Here is a 20398-nt window from a genome sequence, read left to right on the forward strand (position 1 = left end):
GTCCATACTATCCAAAGCAATTTATAGATTCAATGCAATCCCCATTAAATTACCAACAGCATATTTCACAAATCTAGAACAAACGTTCCAAAAATTCATCTGGAATAATAAAAGACCCCGAATAGCTGCAGCAATCCTGAGAAAGAACAAAGTAGGTGGGATCTCAATACCAGATATCAAACTGTATTACAAAGCCACTGTTCTTAAAACAGCTTGGTATTGGCACAAGAACAGACATATAGATCAATGGAATAGAATAGAGACCCCAGAAATCGACCCAAACCACTATGCCCAATTAATATTCGACAAAGGAGGCAAGAGCATACAATGGAGTCAAGACAGTCTCTTCAATAAATGGTGTTGGGAAAATTGGACAGATACATGCAAAAAGATGAAACTAGACCACCAACTCACACCATACACAAAAATAAACTCAAAATGGATAAAAGACTTAAACATAAGACGGGAAACCATAAAAATACTAGAGGAATCCACAGGCAGCGAAATCGCAAACATATGCCGAAGGAATTTCTTCTCTGATAATGCTCTTAGGGCAATGGAAACTAAAGATAAAATAAACAAATAGGACTACATCAAAATAAAAAGCTTTTGCACAGCAAAGGAAACCATCAATAAAACAACAAGAAGACCCACTACATGGGAGAACATATTTGCCAATGATACCACTGATAAGGGTTTAATTTCCAACATTTACAGGGATCTCATGAAACTTAACAAAAGGAAGATAAAGAATCCAATAAAAAAAAATGGGCAACGGACCTAGATAGACACTTTTCAAAAGAGGACATAGAGAAGGCCGAAAGACATATGAAAACATGTTCAAAGTCACTAATTATACGAAAGATGCAAATCAAAATGACAATGCGTTATCATCTCACACCTGTCAGAATGACTATCATCAACAAATCAACAAACAACAAGTGTTGGAGAGGATGTGGAGAAAAAGGAACTCTTCTGCACTGCTGGTGGGAATGCAGACTGGTGCAGTCACTGTGGAGAATAGTATGGAGCTACCTCAAAAAACTAAAAATGGAACTCCCATTTGACCAAGTGATCCCACTACTAGGAATATATCCCAAGAAACCAGAAACGCCAATCAGAAAGGATATATGCACCCCTATGTTCATAGCAGCACAATTCGCCATAGCTAAGATTTGGAAACAGCCTAAGTGCCCATCAGCAGATGAATGGATTAGAAAACTGTGGTACATATACACAATGGAATACTATGCTACGATAAAAAAAGGAACTCTTGCCTTTTGCAACAGCATGGATGGAACTGGAGAGCATTATGCTAAGTGAAATAAGCCAGTCAGAGAAAGATAAATACCACATGATCTCACTCATTTGTGGATTATAGAGAACAACATAGACTGATGAAAAGGGACAGACCCAAAGACTGAGAAACAGCGATCAGGCTATCAATCCCCAGAAGGAAAGTAGGGGAGGGCGGGGGTAAGGGGAAGAGATCAACCGAAGGACTTGTATACATGTATATAAGCCAAACCAATGGACATGGACAACAGGGGGATCAGAGCATGAGTGTGCGAGGCGGGGGGGGGGGGGGGGGGGCGGGGGGAGGTTGGAGGTTAATGGGGGGGATGAGGACACATTTGTAATACCTTAACTAATAATAAAAATAAAAAAATTAATATAGACCAGTGACTCTCACTTCTGATTGACCACTATAATTACCTGTGGATCTTTTAAAATATACTGATGCCCTAGCTACAGCCTACAAACAGTTAAATAAGAATTTCTATGTGTGAGTCTGATGGTGATTCTAATGTACAGCCAAAATTGAGAATCATTGCGTTAGAATATTACCAGGCACTTAACAAATATTTCATTCATGTTATCTATTATCATTGTACCCACTCACCATATTTAAAATGTGACCATTCAGTAATATTTGCTTCAGAACTTATATTTCATAGAGATTTGAAATATTACCAATAATATTTCAGTTTTGTTTCTGTCCCATTCCCCTGCATACCTGTCCCACAAAGTCAACCTTGTCAGTGAATTTGGTGGGTATATGTTCTTGCCAATGCTTCCATGGCATTAGGATTGATTTTGTACTCATAAACAGTCTTCCTGAAAATTTAGTTGTAAAGTATCATACTACACATGTTATCCCTGAAATGTTCTCATTAAAACTTCCTGTTTTTTATAAAAAAAAAACTTCATATTTTAAATCTTTCTGTGAAGTACATGCATCTAGTTTAAACCTTTAAGCTAATGAATATTATTGCCAGAGGAATAGACTTCACTTTATTTTTAATTCATTATAATGACAATCCTATGCAAATTGTTTTACCTGTCCAAATCACACAAACGAGAATGTCTATAAGACAGATATGTGTGAAGTATAATTGTCTGCTTTGTAAAAATCAGTGCGCATTGAATTTTACTATTAGTTGCCTAAACTTTTCTCCAATAAAAAAAAAAAAATCAAATACAATCAATTAACTGCTCTTATTGTTGAGATATAGATCCAGGATGTCGCCGAAGTCTGTCTAGTAATAGTCATCTCATGATAGATCCCATGAAATTCTCAACTTGTAGAGGAAATAATGCTTGCATATCTTAGACTTACTAAGTGAGATGGAAAAAACATTACTATTTATGAAAAATCCTATAGACCACAATATATATTCCAGAAGGACCCCTATGAATCACTTTGTCCATCCCCTGATTCATAGATGACCTCACTGAGTCCCAATAGGAGAAATCAATTATTTTGCCTCTGTTTCCTCATCTTAGACCAGCGGTTCTCAACCTGTGGGTCACTACCCCTTTGGGGGTCGAACAACCCTTTCACAGGGGTCGCCTAAGACCATCAGAAAACATATATAGTATTACATATTGTTTTTGTGATTAATCACTATGCTTTAATTATGTTCACTTTGTAACAATGAAAATACATCCTGCATATCAGATATTTACATTATGATTCATAACAGTAGCAAAATTACAGTTATGAAGTAGCAACGAAAATAATTTTATGGTTGGGGGTCACCACAACATGAGGAACTATATTAAAGGGTCACGGCATTAGGAAGGTTGAGAACCACTGTCTTAGACAAAACAAACATGAGAAAAAATATATTTGTTCAGGTTTAGTGGATAGGAGAGATTCCTGGGACAGGACTCAGGAGATGAAATTTGAGTCCCGCATCTTTCACACAGTAAAGTTAGAGTGTGTGCAGATATCTCAACCTCTCCCTGATGGCATTTTTTACCTACGAATGGGGAGACTAATACCCCCAGAAGTTTGGCAATTAATATATTCAGCTATTGCTTTTTAATCAGAATTCAATTATTCTTGCAGTAGCAGGTTATTGATTAATTTAATCTTAAGAGATATTTAATGACTTTTATTTAATCACATGGCAGAGAAGCCAAAGCCTTCCTTGTCCCAAGGAACTTGAACACAGAATGACTTGGCATCCTAAATGTGAAATCCTAAAAGTGTCTCAGTCCACGAAGTAAGATTGATCCTTCTCTTTCCGGTCCTTTAAAATTGTTCAGTATTTAATATCGCCAGAATATTTTGGCAATTAAATGATGTATGTCTTATAAAGGAAAATAATAGGTTCATAGGAAGTTCATGTAATAGACATACATAGTCCCTATTGCATCATGTCTCTAGTCCTATGGAATATTGCTGAACGGGATGAAAGGACAGGCAGAACAGCACCCAGTGGGTGGAAGCCTTTTTGCCTACTCTGTGCTGCTCTAAGCTAAGGATCTAGTTCATGTTTAACAGGGATTTTTTGTTTTTATTGGCTACTCTGTTCCAAAGACAAGATAGGCTCTGAGGAATCACAAATAATGAGATTCAGTCACTTCCCTTCATTCAATCAGTATCTATTTGTACAAGGACTAAATAAAATGTCTTGTCAGAGCCCTACCTGGTTTGGCTCAGTAAATAGAGCATCAGCCTGTGGGCTGAAGGATCCTGGGTTCAATTCCAGTCAAAGGCATATGCCAAGGTTGTGGTCTCGACCCCCAGTAGGGAGTGTGCAGAAGGCAGCCAATAAATGATTCTCTCCCATCACTGATGTTTCTAACTCTCTCTCTTCTTTCTTCTCTGAAATCAATAAAAATATTCTTTAAAAATGTCCTTCAGAGCTCCAGGTAAGCTCATACCTTCAAATCACAGAATATTTTAATCAAAGTGCATAAAGCTAGCCTGTTGATATTAATAATGATAGTTTAAATGTATTTTTCCTTTCCCTATACATTCATCACATACATAATCGCATATGTTCTTTCACTATATTGTTTAATCCTTGTGGCAGTGCAGTTGTGACAACTAGGGATCAACTCAGATGACAATGTTGAGGTGCAGAGATACCCAGAACTTGCCCCATATTGCACAAGATAATAAGCAGAGCAGACAAAATTAAACTGAATTGCCAGTCTCCAATTGCCCATGTGATAAATTTCTTCACTGTTTCCTGACACTTCAGAAAGATGAACACAGAAGTTCAGGGGTCTTTACCAAAACTATAGCTAAGATCCATCTTTTTACTGGTTTTAGTTTCCTAATAATAGAACTCAAGACACGCAATTTATGTCTCTTCTGGAAATTGAGAGGGCTAAGGTACAGAAATGAAGGAGGAAGAAGACAGTTTAAGGAGTTGGGGCAGGAACAAGATCTGCCCTAAATTATAATCTGCTAATTTTTCTATGATCCCCACTTTGAGCTCAGCTATCCTTCTTTTCATCAGTGCAGCAAGGGGCAGCCATTACTCTCTGCTGGGGTCCACTAGGAACGCCCAAAGGAAAGAGAACAGAGAACGGGGGGAGGGAGGGTCTTTGCCTGGAGTGACCTGACAAGTTAAATGAAAGGTTGGCTTGGAAGGACAGAATAGTGGTTATGTGTTCTGTGTCTACAGGCTGATGCCTGGATTCAAACCTGAATTCACTCCTATTTTACCACATAACCTCGTACAAGTTATATTTAAATGCTGTGCTCTTTTGTTCATTTGTAAAATGATGATAATGTGCATTCCTCTTTGTTGGGGAGTGATTATGCTGATGAAATGGAACAAGCTGTACAACACTCAGCTCAGAGCCTGGCTCTTGGGAAGTCCTCAGTGACCATTCATGATATCTGGCTTACTGTCTTCATCCTCCTCCTCATCATCATCATCATCAACACCTCATGATTTTGGATTACTTAGGGAACAGTTCTTGTTATTTACTTATTTGTTTGTTTATTTATTTGTTTATCTATTTTTGGTTAATGCTAACTCAAGGATATTTTTCCATTGATTTTTAGAGAGATGAAAGGGAGAGGTAGAGACAGAGAGACACATTGATGTGAGAGAGACACATCGATTGATTGCCTCCTGCACACACCCCAATCAGGGCCAGGGAACTTGCAACCAAGGTATGTGCCCTTGACTGGAATCAAACCCAGGACCCTTCAGTCCGCAGGCCAACGCTCTATCCACTGAGTCAAACTGGCTAGGGTTTAGGGGACAGTTTAGAAAGGACTGTTTCCTGCCATCACGGGGGTAATTTCTATGGGAATTAAAGCTATTGTTAGAGGAAAGCAGAACTCTGAATGAAAGTTCTTGGACTCCCACCAGAACCAAGAACAGAAACTTCATAGTGCTTGGAATAGAAACTGCATTTTCGTGCCCTACCACCTGTCTACCCCAAATGTCCTGCTTGTCCTGACCATAAGCCAACAACGCTCCCCAGGCCCTCTTCCCTCCACTGTCTCCCATGGCACTCACTGGGCTGGGCTGCCATTCTGCTGGTGCATGACCAAGGAGGGACAGTCCTCTTCTGCCTGGTGAGCCATGATGGCTGAGGCTCTGTCCCCAGGACTGGCAGAAAGACAGACTTGGGCCAGACCTCCTGATGGAGATTACTATTCTGAAAGGAAGAGGCACAGATGTGAAGCCAGCGGGACAGGGACTGGAAACCTGAAAGGCTGGAGACACAGACTAATTATTTATGGTAGTATGCCTTGAGCACTCAATGCACAGTCTTCTTAATTAACCAAATTGGTCCATGAACTCTATTCCCTGCAGACTTCACAATCTTAGAGAACCACGGGAGGAAAAAATCAGTGTCCTTGGTCCAGCTCAATTACTTCTGAGCCCTATCCCATCCCAGGGGGAAGTTCACTTGCCTGCCTGTAGTCACCTATCCAAAAAGAAGACTCTCCTTAGATTTATTATTTCCACTTAAAAACTCACTTTCTGCCCTGGCTGGTGTAGCTCAGTTGTTTTCATGTCTTCCCATTCACTGAAAGGTTGCTGGTTTGATCCCTGGTCAAGGGCACATACCTGGATTGTGGGCTCAGTCCCCAGTAGGGGCGTGCAAGAGGCAGTTTACATATTGATGTTTGGCTCTCACATCAATGTTTTTCTTGCCCCCCTCTCTTCCTCCCTCTTTAAAAAACAAAATTTTTTTTAATCTCACTTGCAATTTTGATGTTCTGAAATGCATTTTCTATGCTAGAATGTGAAAATATTTCCATATTTGAACATGTTTATGTCTGCAAGAAAGCTTCATGCTTTTCTGAACATGAATTCTCATTTCTTATGGAGTTCATTCCTTGGTAATTTTTTTGTTGCTAATTTAAGTAACATCATTGGTTTCATTTATTGTTCATTGATTTATATTGGCATAGTAGAACACAATTAAATTGTATATCTCCATTATCTAGCACTCTCCCTTTTGTTTTATTGTTGGCAGTATCACAGATGTCCCCCATTTCCACCACTTTGCCTTCCTCCAACCAGCCCCATCCTACCCCAGGCCTTCACCACATTTTTGTCTGTGTTCACAGGCTATGCTTATACACATACATGTTCTTTGGTTAATCTAGTTCAGTCCCCCAGCCTCCCCTCTGAGATCTGTCATTCTATTCCATGTATCCATGCCTCTAGTCCTATTTTGTTCATCAGTTTATTTGGTTAATTATATTCCATATATAAGTGAGATCATGTGATATTTGTCTTTTTTTTTTTGGACTGGCTTATTTCACTTAGCATAATAATCTCCAGGTTGATCCATGCTGTTGCAAGAGTGAGAGCTCCATCTTTTATATAGCCACATATTATTCCTCTGTGTAAATGTACCACAGGTTTTTTATCCACTCATCTACTGATGGGCATTTGGGCTGTTTCCAGATCTTAGCTATCTATATATAAAAAAGGCTAAGCAACTGCCTGATCGGCCGGTAGCTATGATGTGCACTGACCACTAGGCGGCAGATGCTCCATGTAGGAGCTGCTGAGCAACAGCAATTTTGCAGAGTGACTTCTTGCACTCCGGGACCCTTTGGTGAATGTCAGACTTCTGATTTCAACCGGATCCCTGCAAGCCAGGCCAAGGGACCAACCTTCTGGAGGGACCTAACTCACTCCACAGACCCCTTCGAGCCATGGCACCACCCCAGGTGCAGCCTGCTGGGGAGGGACTACAGGAGGTTGGATCCAGGGTGTGTCCAGCCTGTCTTGCCCAGTCCTGCCTCACCGGCCACCTTCTAATTAATTTCCTTTCGATGTGCACAAATCCGTGCACCAGGCCTCTAGTTGTAAATAATGCTACTATGAACATAAGGGTGCATATATTCTTTCTGATTGGTGTTCCAGAAACCTTAGGATATATTCCCAGCAGTGGGATGGCTGGATCAAACAGCAGTTTCATTTTTAATTTTTTGAAGAAACTCCATACTGTTTTCCACAGTGGCTGTACCAGTCTGAGCCCCACCAGCAGTGTACCAGGGTTCCCTTTCCTCCACATCTTCATCATCACTTCTGTTTATTGATTTATTGATGGTAGCCATTCTGGAAGGTGTGAGGTAATACTTCATTACAGTTTTAATTTGCATCTCTCTGAGGATTAGTGACATTGAGCATCTTTTCATTAGCCTATTGGCCATCTGTATGTCCTCTTTGGAGAAGTGTCTCTTTAGGTCTCTATTTTTTTAATTTATCTTTATTATTAAAAGTATTACAGATGTCCTCTTCCCCCCATTTGACCCCCTACAGCCTGCTCCAGCCCCCATTTGTATTCCTGGTGTTGAGTTGTATAGATTCTTTTTTTTTAATATATTTTTTATTGATTAAGATATTACATATGTGTCCTTATCCCCACGTTACCCCCTACCCTGCTCTTGGCATTTTAATTATGATGTGTCTTGGTGTGGTCCTCTTTGGATTCCTTTTGTTTGGGGTTCTCTGCGCTTCCTGGACTTGTAAGTCTATTTCTATCACCAGGTAGGGGAAGTTTTCTGTCATTATTTCTTCAGATAGGTTTTCAATATCTTGCCCTCTCTCTTTTTCTGGTATCCCTATAATTCTGATGTTGGTACGCTTGAAGTTGTCCCAGAGGCTCCTTACACTATCTTCATATTTTTGGAATCTTTTTTCTTTTTTCTTTTTTCTTTTTCGGTTGGGTATTTTTTGTTTCTTTGTATTTCAAATCTTTGACTTGATTCTTGGGAACCTCTTGTCTGCTGTTGGATCTCTGTATATTATTCTTTATTTCAGTCAGTGTATGCTTAATTTCTAGTTGGTCCTTTTTCATATCCTCGAGGGTCTCACTAGATTTATTGAGGGTCTCACTAAATTTATCGGCGGTTTCCATAAAATTCTTGAAAAATCTTATAAACGTGGCCTTGAACTCTATATCCAGTCGTTTGCTTTTCTCCATTTCTGTCATTTGTGACCTGTTTCTTTGTCTCCGCATTTTTTATGCTTCCCTGTGTTGGTAGAGTGGTTTTGTGTGCTAGGTGTCCTGTAGGGCCCAGTGGCTCAGCCTCCCCAGTTACCTGAGGTGGACACTCTTGGTGCACCCCCTTGTGGGCTTTGTGCACAGTCTTGTTGTAGTTAAGCCTTGATTGTTGTAGGATCACTGGGAGGAATTGACCTCCAGGCCAATTGACAGTGAGAATCGGCTGTGTCTGCAGTGGGAGAACTTCTGTGCTGAAGACACCCTTCTGGGGCAAGACTTGCTTCAGTGGGGCTTTGGTGCTCACTGAGTCTGCCCCCTGGGTGTGTCCCTTATGGATCTGAGGAGTTGTAATCCAGATGGTCCCCCTCTGACCACTGGGTACACTGGCTCTTGGAGGTTACCCAGCAGGAGCTATGAAGAGAACTGCAGATTCCCCTTCCTTTTTTGGAGTTTGGAGGTGCCCTGATGAGGCCCAGCTGTGAAGCAATGCAAGCTGCTGTGGGGCCTTGGGCCTTCTCTTGGAAGTTCTGGGTCTGTGGCCCAGCTGCAATTTGTTAGGTAATTTTCAGGTTGCAAAGGGCCAGGGCATTCATATGCAAAAGCCTCTGCCGCAGCCTGGGTGGGGCGGGGTCTCAGGGAATCAAAGGGCGGAGCAAGGAACTATGGCAGATTCTCAGCCCTGCCCTAAGGGGCCACGCGCATCTCAGTGTCCCGACCATCTAATTGCTGCAAGCACCTCTGAGGGAAAGCCGCCCTCGAGTTCCGAGTTCTGCCCACTGCCAGACAGTCCAGTTTCTCCCCGTATGAGTCCTGGGTCCCCAGAGACTTCCCGGAACTGGAGTTCAGAGCAGTCGGGAGTTTGTGACTCCCTCCCGATTCAAAAAGACAGCCGTGTCCTCAGGTACCAGCCCCTTTCCGCGCACTCTCAAGCCTCTGTACCTTTGCACTTTACTTCCACAGCTCCTGACCCTCAATGTGCTTTTCTCCTTCCTTCTAGTTGTAGAATTTCCACTCCGCCAGCCTTCCTGTAAGTTCTGGCTGATGTCCATTTTGTCTGTTTATTGTGATTTGAAGTTGTTGTAGGAGGCAGCAATTTCGGTGTTTCCCTATGCCGCCATCTTAGTTTCTCCCAGATTCTTTATATATTTTGGAAATGAACCCCTTATCAGATGTATCATTGGTGAATATGTTCTCCCATACAGTGGGTTCCCTTATAATTTGCTGATGTTTTCTTTCTGCTGTGCAGAAGTTTTTTCGTTTGATGTAATCCCATTTGTTTATTTTTTTCCTTTGCTTCTCTCAGCCTAGGAGATCTATAAAAGAAAATACTACTCTGTGAGATGCCTGAGATTTTACTGCCTGTTTTCCTCTAGGATTTTTATGGGTTTATGACATACATTTAAATCTTTTACTTGAGTTTATTCTTGTGTATGGTATAAACTAGTGGTCTGGTTTCTCTCTTTCTTTCTTTTTTTTTTTTTTTTTGCATGTACCAGCCCAATTTCCCAATACCTTTCATTGAAGGGACAAATCTTTACTCTATTGTACACTCTTGCCTCCTTTGTCAAATATAAATTAACCATAGAGATGTGGGTTGATTTCTGGGCTCTCTGTTCTGTTCCATTAATCTACATGTTTGTTCTTGTGCCAGTACAAGGCTATTTTGATTACAATGGCTTTGTAATATATTTTGATAGCTGATATTGTGATCACTCCAAATTAGTTCTTCTTTCTCAAGATTCCTGCAGCTATTTGGGGTATTTTGCTTCCATATACATTTTTGGAATATTTGGTCTAGATCCATGAAATATACCATCGGTATTTTACTAGGTATTGAATCTATTGATTGCTTTGGGTAGTATGGACATTTTAATAATGTTAATTCTTCCAATCCATGAATACAGTATATGCTTCCACTTGTTTGTATCTTCCTCTATTTCTTTTTCAACATCCTATAGTTTTCTGAGTACAGGACTTTTACCACCTTGGTTAAGTTTATTCCTTGGGACTTTATTTTTTTATTGTTGCAATGATAAATGGGATTTTTCTTTTTAGTTTCTGACAGCTCATTATTGTGTATAAAAATGCCATTGATTTCTAGATATTAGTATTGTATCCTGATGCTTTGCCAAATTCATTTCTTAAATCTAATACAGTAGTTCTTGGTGGAGTCTTTAGTGTTTTCTATGTACAGTATCATGTTATCTATGAATAATGACAATTTTACTTCTTCCTTTTATTTTTTCTTCTTGTGTGATCACTGTGGCTAGTACTACCAGTACTATTTTAAATAAGAGTGGTGAAAGCGGACAGCCCTGTCTTGCTCCTGATCTTAAGTGAAGCACTTTTAATTTTTTCCCATTGAGTGTGAAGTTGGCTCTAGGTTTTTCTTATGTGGTCTTTATTATTTTGAGGTATGGTCCCTGTATTCCCACTTTGCTGAGAGTTTTTATCATAAATGAGTTTTGGATTTTGTCAAATGCTTTCTCTGCATCTATTGATAAGATCTTGTGTTTTTATCCATTTTATTTAAATGATGTATCACATTTATTTATTTGCAAATATTTTATCAACCTTGCATCCCTGTAATAAATCCCACTTGATTATGGTGTATGATCTTTTTAATGTATTGCTGGATCCTAGTTCCTAATATTTTGCTGAGGATTAACATCTATGTTCAACAGGGATATTGACCTATAGTTTTCTTTCTGTGTAGTGGCTTTATCTGGATTTGCAATTAGGATAATGCTGGCCTTGTAGAAACAGCTTGGAAGTCTTCCTTCCTCTTGAATTTTTTGCAATCGTTTCAAAAGGATAGGTATTAGTTCTTCTTTGAATGTTTATAATTTGCCTGTGAAGTCATCCAGTCTAGGACTTTTGTTTGCTGGGCGGTTCCTTTAATAACTGTTTCAATTTCATTAGTTGTTATTGGCCTATTCAGGTTTTCTGATTCTTCCTGGTTGGGTTTTGAAAAATTGTATGTGTCTAGGAATTTGTCCATTTTGCCCAGGTCATGTTTTCTTATCCATTCAGTTACTGTGTCTTTTGATTGGAGCATTTAATCCATTTACATTTTAGGTTATTATTGATAAGTACTTACTTATTCCATTTTTAGTCTCTATGCCTATGTTCCTTTCTCTCTATTTTTTCTTCTTCTTACAGCAATCCCTTTAGCAATTATTGCAATACTTGTTCAGTGGCAATAAACTCCTTTAGCCCTCTTCTGTGTAGAAATCTCTTTATTTCACCTTCAATTTTAAATGATAGTCTTGCTGGATAGAGTAGTCTTGGTGTAAGATCCTTGCTTTTCATTAAATACTTCATGCCATTCCCTCTGGCCTAGAGTATTTCTGTTGAGAAATCAGTTGACAGCCTAATGGGAACTCCCTTATAGGTTACTATCTCTCTTTTGCTACCTTTAAGATTCTTTGACTTTAACCTTTATCATTTTAATTATGGGTTTATCTTGATTGGGACCCTCTGTGCTTTCTTGGATTTGTGTGACTTTTTCCTTCATCAGGGTAGGGACGTTTCCTGTCATTATTTTTCACACACATCTCTATCCCAATCAGTTTCTTCTACCTCTTGTACCCCCAGGATGCATTTTCCCAAAGTTCCCTTAAACTATCCTCATGCTTTTTAATCATTTTCTTTTTCTAGAACTCTGTATTTTGAGTGGTTCTCGCTGTTTTCCAGGAGTACAATCATATTATCTGAAATTACTCATTATTCTGGTCCTTTTCCTTTTTTATGTTTCTGTCCTAATGCAGAGTTTACCTCTTCTAGAAATAGTGATAGAATGAACTTGTAACTTTATTCACTATGATGAACATGATTCCAAGTTTCCTGCATTAAACCTCATACTAGTTCTAATTTAATGTACATATTTTGTTCTTTATATTCTTGTTCTGTTAATATTTCTAATCTGGAAGGGTTATAATTTACCAAATGCCATTTTGACATCTCTAGAAATTTTGTGTATTTTTTTTCCCTTTGGCCTCTTAATATGATAACCACAACTTCCACTATTGATGCTTTACTATGTGCCACTGTCCTAAGCAGTTTACATACATTTTGTTTTCTCCTCAGCATAACCCCATAAAGTGAACCATATCCCAATAACATCAAGAAAGGGTCAGCAAATTTTCCTGTAAAGAAGCAGGTAATAAATATTTTAGGCTTTGTAGGCCATATGGTCCTTGTTATAACTACTCAACTCTGTCATCATGGTACAAAAGTAGCCATCAACAACATATACATGAATGAGCAAGGCTGTGTTCCAATACAATTTTATTTATGAAAACAAGGTGGCACCCTAGTCTTAACCCAAAAATCATACTTTGTAATAAACTTAGAAGTTAGGTGAAAGGCTCAGGATCACAGCTTGAACTTGTCCAGGATTGTAAAGATAGCAATATCAAATTAATTTTGAATTCCTAGGATTCTCATTTTAAATGGAAACATATAGAAGTTATAAAAATAGATACCACATTTGATGTAAACTTGCCATATGACTGATAGATTTTATCACATTATGTCTAACCTCCATAGTGACCTTAGAAGTAGAGTTGCCAGATAAAATACAGGATGCCCATTGAAAACTGAATTTCCGATAAACAACGAAGAATTGTTTGGTACAAGTATGTCCCAAATGCATTGTTTTCTGAAATTCCAATTTGGGCATGTTTTGTTGTTTTTTTCCTGCTAAATCTGGCAGTCCTATTTGGAAGGTAAGTGAAGTTCATCCAAATTTGCTATTAAAAATCTGAGGCTCAGAGAAGAGAAGAGATATTTGCACACTCATATTTACTGCAGCATTATTCACAATAGCCAAAAGGTGAAAGCAACCTAAGTATCCATTCACAGATGAATGGATAAAAAAATGTGGTGTATACAGGAATGAAATATTAGTGAGCCTTAAAACAGGAAATTGAATTCATATACATGAATTGAATCTTCATAAAATTATGCTAAGTAAAATAAGTCACAAAAAAGACAAATACTGTATGATTCCACTTACATGAGGCATCTAAAGTAGTTAAACTCATAGAAACAGAAAGCAGAATGATGGTTACCAGAGGCTGAGAGGAAGGGGTGGTGGGGAGTTGTTGTTGGTTGGGTATAGTTTCAGTCACGAAGGACGGGGATGAGGAAGTCTGGGGATCTGTTGCACAACAATGTGTACATGATTGACACGTACTGTACACTTGAACGTTTGGGGGAGGGTGAGTTTTGTTTCATTTTTTGCCACAATAAAAAATCAAAACAAGGGGGGTGAAAGAACAAAATGAGAGGATTACTGAAGGAGGACATTCACCTGGAAATCAGAAGCAGTCAATTTGTAAAATTAAATTTTGCAATTAATTTTTTTTAAAATCCTTACCCAAGGATATACTTATTGATTTTGGAGAAAGGGAGAGAAAGAGAAACATTGATTGGTTGCCTCTCACATACACCTCAATTGGGGACTGAACCCACAACCCAGGCATGTGCCATGATGGGGAGTCAAACCCGTGACACTTTCAGTGTGTGATGACGCTCCAACCAACTGAGCTTCACCAGCCAGGGCTAAAGTTTAAGTTTTTGTGTTAAAAAAAGTACATAACTAAGAGGATCCATGAGTATGTGGCACATGGTAAATTTTTTTAAATGTTAACTATTACAAATTACTGTTCAGACGTTGTACTTTGAGTTAATATTGAAACTAAAGAATGTCAGCATTTATTGCTGTGCAACAGATACTATGTCCACAAATTACTCTTTTTAATAATATGTAGTGGGTAAAATGTGAATTCTGAAGGCACGCAGATTTAGCTACTCACAAGCTATGAGACCTTGGGCAAGCTGTTTCTCTGCCTCTTTTTCTTCATCTGTAAAATGTAGATCATGACAGCATCTATCTCAATGTTTTTTTGTGAAGAGTAATCCAATACAGCTATAAAGTGCTTCAAATAGTGTCTGACATAGTAATCACTCAATAAACCGTAGCTATTTTGGTCACATCAAACTATCAATCAATATGTATATAATAATAACAATGTACTCTATGTTTTCACTCAAAGATACAAGCAATCTTGGTCTCTCGTATTTTATTGACTGGATTTTCTCCTTCCTTTTAACACTCCTTCCATAACATAGGGAGCCCATATGATATGGATGGTTGAAAAGATAGTGCTTGCCTAAAAGATGCCATTAACTATGAAAAATTCAAGAGCTGTTATTATGCCTAATGGTGAAATATGGAACACTGTCCCCTAAGATCAGAAACAAGGCAAAGATGTCTGTTTACATCATATCTATTCATCACTGTAAAGCAATGAGGCAAGAAAAATAAAAGATAAAGTTTAAAATTTTTTATTGTTATTGACAGGATTGTATACACAGAAAATCTAAAATAAGCCATAAATACTTGAATAAATAATTAAACTTATAAATGTCACAGGATAAAAGATCAATGTACAAAAAGAAATTGCAATTCTATGTGCTAGCCTGAAAAATCAAAAAAGAAAATAAATAAAAATATTTACAAAGCAAAACATACTACATACCTATAAATAAATTAAATAAATGTATTCAATACCTCTTCAATTAAAACTACAAGACACAGTTAAAAGAATTTAAAGATGATCCAGGTAAATGGACAATTATATTACATTTATCATTTGTAAGACTTAATATTATAAAGCTGGATTTCATTCAGGTTATTCCATAAAATCATTCAGGTTATTCTATAAAATCAATTCAATTCCAAGCATGGTCCCAGTTTTATTTGTAAAACTGATAAGGAAGTTCTAAAATTAATATAGAAACAAATGATGACTAGAGAAGGCAAGTATAGACTCTACTCTGGCTTCTGGATGAGTGTAGAAGCCAGTCTAAACAAATTGGAGTTTTACATTCCATTGGATAACAGTAGGCAAGTGAGACAATAAGTTTCAATTGTAGTAATCATATTGATATTGTCCCAAAGGACTATCACTCTCTTCTCCCTGAGAATCCAACCTGGAAAGAAAGCAGCTTGAATCTTCTGGGGACCACTATGAAGAGAGACAGCATGACAAGAAAAATAGCAAATACAGGAAGATGTACAGCAAGATACTGAACCAAAATTCATCCAGATAATTTTTTTAGCCCCAGGATCTCGCCATGCCTGAAACCAGTTATACCCAAGGACTTTCCAGTAATCAAACCAACAGATTCCCTTTATAGCTAACAAATATGAAAAGAGTGAAGACACAAGCCAGAGACTACAAAAAGTTTCCTGCAATATATGTATATATAATATACATATTATAACATATATATAATATATGGCATGTATACTAGTATATATGTAACTATAGAGATAGACACACATACAATAAAGGACAAGTAACCAGAAAGAAAACCTTCAAATAAAAAAAAAAAAATGGATAAATGCTTCAACAGATGCCCTCATTAAAAATATCTAAAGAGCCAACAAGCACATAAAAAAAGTATTCAATATCATTACATGCCAATACAAATTACAACCAAAACAAAAAACCAGCACCCATTTATGATAAAAATCCTCAGCAAAGTGGCAACAGAGGAATCATACTTCAACATAGTAAAAGTCATATATGAAAAACCTAGAGCCATCATACTCAGTGGGCAAAATCTAAAAGCATTTCCCTTAATATCAGGAACAAGTCAGGGATATCTGCTTTTACCACTCTTATTCAACATAGTATTGGAAGTCCTAGGCACAACAATCAGACAAGAAGACATCCAAATTGGAAAGGAGGAAGTAAAACTGTCATTATTTGCAGATGACATGAGAGTGTACATAGAAAATCTTAAAGATTCCACCAAAAAACTACTAGATCTAATAAATGAATGCAGCAAAGTAGCAGGATACAAAATTAATATTCAGAAATTGGTAACATTTTTATTTTATTTTAATCTTCACCCAATCATTTATTGATTTTAGAGAGAGAGGAAGGGAAGAAAGAGAAATATCGATGTGAGAGAAACATCGATCAATTGCCTACCATATGTGCCCGAAAGGGGGATCGAACCCACAACCTAGGCATGTGCCCTGACCAGGAATCGAACACATATCTTTTGGTGTATGGGACAATACTCCAACCAACTGAGCCACCTGGACAGTAGCCTTTTTATACAGCAACTGGAGGCCCAATGCACGAAAATTCGTGCAAGAGTAGGCCTTCCTTCCCCCTGCTACCAGCACCGGCTTCCCTCCAGCACCCGGGACCCGGGTGGCTTCCCTATAGCCACCAGGAGGCACCCGAAACCCGGGCTTCACTCCAGCCCCAGCTTCCGGACGTCCAGTCTAATTAGCATATTACCCTTTTATTATTACAGATAATGAACTATCAGAATGAGAAACTAAGAAAACAATCCCATTTAATATTGCAACAAAAAATGTAAGGTACCCAGAAATAAACTTAACCAAGGAGAAAAAAAAACCTGTACATGGACTGGAAGAATTAACATCATTAAAATGTCCATACTACCAAAGCAATCTGTAGATTCAATGCAATTCCTATTAAAATACCAACTCATATTTCACAGACTTAGAACAAATATTTCAAAAATGTACATGGAACCAAAAAAAAAAGCCCCAAATGACATCAGCATTCTTAAGAAAGAACAAAGCTGGAGGGATCACAACACCAAATATTATACTACAAGGCCACTGTCATCAAAACAGCCTGGTACTGGCACAAGAACAGGCATACAGACCAACGGAACAGAACAGAGCCCAGAAATCAACCCACATCTCAATGGTTAATTCATATTTGACAAGGGAGGCAAGAACATACAATGGAGTAAACACAGTCTCTTCCATAAATGGTGCTGGGAAAATTGGACAGGTATATGCAAAAAAAAAAAAAAAAAAAAAAAAAAAAATGAAACTAGGCTACCAACTTACACCACATACAAGAATAAATTCAAAGTGGATAGAAAACTTAAAAGTTGCAAAACCATAAAAATCCTAGAAGAACATAAGCAGTAAAATTTCAGACAATTCATAGAGCAGTATTTTCACCTGTACATCTACTAGGACAAGAGAAACAAAGGAAAATATAAACAAATGGGACTACATCAAACTAAAAAGCTTCAGCACAGCAAAAGAAACTATCAACAAAATAAAAAGGGAACCCACTGTATGGTAGAACATATTTGCCAATAATACATCTGATAAAGGGTTAATTTCCAATATCTATAAAGAGCTTATAGAACTCAACACCAAGAAGACAAACAATTTGATTAAAAAATGGGCAAAGAACCTAAATGGACACTTCTCCAGAGGACATACAGATGACCAATAGACATACGAAAAAATGTTCATCGTCCCTAATCCTCAGAGAGAAGCAAATTAAAACTACAATGAGGTATTACCTCACACCTGCCAAAATGGCTGCCAACAATAAATCAACAAACAACTAGTTCTGGTGAGGATGTGGAGAAAAGGAAAACCTGGTACACTGCTAGTGGGAATGCAGACTGGTACAGCCACTGTGGGAAACAGTATAGAGTTTCCTCAAAAAATTAAAAATAGAACTGCCTTTTGAACCCAGTGATCCCACTTCTGGGATCCTAAGAATCTTAAAACATCAATCAGAAAAGACATATGCACCCCTATGTTCACAGCAGTGTTATTTACAATAGCCAAGGTCTGGAAAATGCCCATCAGGAGTGGATAAAAAAGCTGTGGTATCCCTGACCAGTTTGGCTCAGTTGGTTGGACATCAACTCATGCACCAAAGGGTTGCCAGTTCGATTCCTAGTCAGGACACATGCCCAGGTTGTAGGCACCATCCTTGATGGCGAAGGGGGCGGGGGGCATGTGCAGGAGGCAGTTGATCCATGTTTCTCTCTCACATTGATGTTTCTTTCTCTTTTTCCCTCTCCCTTCCTCTCTCTACAAATCAATTTTTAAAAATCTTTTTTAAAAAGCTGTTACATTTACACAATGGCATACTATGTAGCCGTAAAAAAAGAGAAAACTCTTACTTTTTGCAATAGCATGGATGGACCTGGAGATTATTGTTCTAAGTGAAATAAGCCAGGCAAAGACAAATACCATATGATCTCACTTATATGTGGAATCTAATGAACAAAATAAACTGATGAACAAAATAGAACCAGAGGCAATGGATACATGGAACAAACTGACAGCTGTCAGAGGGAACAGGTAGGGGGACTGGATGAAAGAATATATATGCATAACCTATGGACACAGAACAGTGTGGCGATGGCCAGAGGGAGGGGAGTGGGGGCTGGATGGAAGTGGGTAAACCAGGGCAGGTGGGGGGAATGGAGGACATCTGTAATATTGTCAACAATTTTAAAAAGAAAAAAATATATTACCATATCTTTCATTCAATGGCTAAAATTAGAAAGTGCTGGCCAGATATTTGGAACAATTGGAATTTTCATGCATTGATTTTACAATTATAAGTGGAATAAACATATTTGAAAAAGCGGAATACCTACCAAACTAAACATGAAGTCTACCCTTTGATTTACTAATCTTATTTTCACGTACAAAGCATTTACCAAGAGAAATAAGGGTAAGTCTGCCAAAAGAATAATTAAAAGGCAAAGAGACATTATGTTGAGAAAAGCCAAACACATAACTATACATATTGCATTTTAACATATTTATAGAGATCAAGAATAAGCAATCCTAATAAATTGTAATAAAAGTCAAAATTGTGGTTGCTCTTCTTGTTTTGAGATCACAATGAACTTACATAGACGTACCTTTCCCTTTGGGCAGAGTGACATAATGGGACTGGACTATAGAGATAACAGTGCTGCTCCAAACTGGGGCCAACTCTATATAATCAATTGATGTGCCATTTGGGGGACTGTAATAAATCAGCAAAATGATAATGCTAAAACTTGCCAAAAAATCTAAGAGACTGTATACAGCCATGATAGAGAAACTTACAGAGATGTTCGTAGAACTGCTGCTTGTAAGGAAACTTAAGCACTTACTATTCCATTTGAACCAATATGGATTGGTAAGACCAATAATTAGGAAAATGACTGGAAATTAGAGCCCACAGGCACTTATGCATCTGTCTCCCTGTCTCATGGTCCCACTAAACTAAAAATAAGGGAGTCTATCCTCTGCCTTCTAATGATCAAACAAACTATTTTCGACAACTCTAACCTGGAACTGCATAAGGAAGTAATTCTTGGAAATGAAGTCCCAGCCATGTCCAAATTAACACACAGAAGCCAGCCCAACCAGCTTTACTTCTAGTTTTCTTGTCACAAGATCTTTTTACTCTGAAAACATTGGGTCCAATTCCCAGCCATGAGCAAGGCCAAAGAACAAAACACAAAAACTACATATCAGATGAGACACTTCTTTCAAGACCTTCACACTTATTAATTTCTGCTGAAATTACTTATTAGACAGAAAAAGCTTTGAGTAGTAAAAACTGATAACTGCAAAAACAGTAATTTCTTAGTAAAAAGGGGAAAAATATTGAGTAGGCAATTTGCAGTATCTGTTGTACTAGATCAAAATGAAATTACCAAGTACAAAAGAAATTACAAATACAAGAGTCCATACCATAACCACTGCACAGTTATAGAGCAATGAGAGTTTATCAGAAACTAATTTTTTTTAAAAAAAGGACCACTTTTGCCTGCATGTGAA

Source organism: Myotis myotis, unplaced genomic scaffold (genome assembly GCF_014108235.1).
Source record: "Myotis myotis isolate mMyoMyo1 unplaced genomic scaffold, mMyoMyo1.p scaffold_m19_p_6, whole genome shotgun sequence".
NCBI classification, from domain to species: Eukaryota; Metazoa; Chordata; class Mammalia; order Chiroptera; family Vespertilionidae; genus Myotis; species Myotis myotis.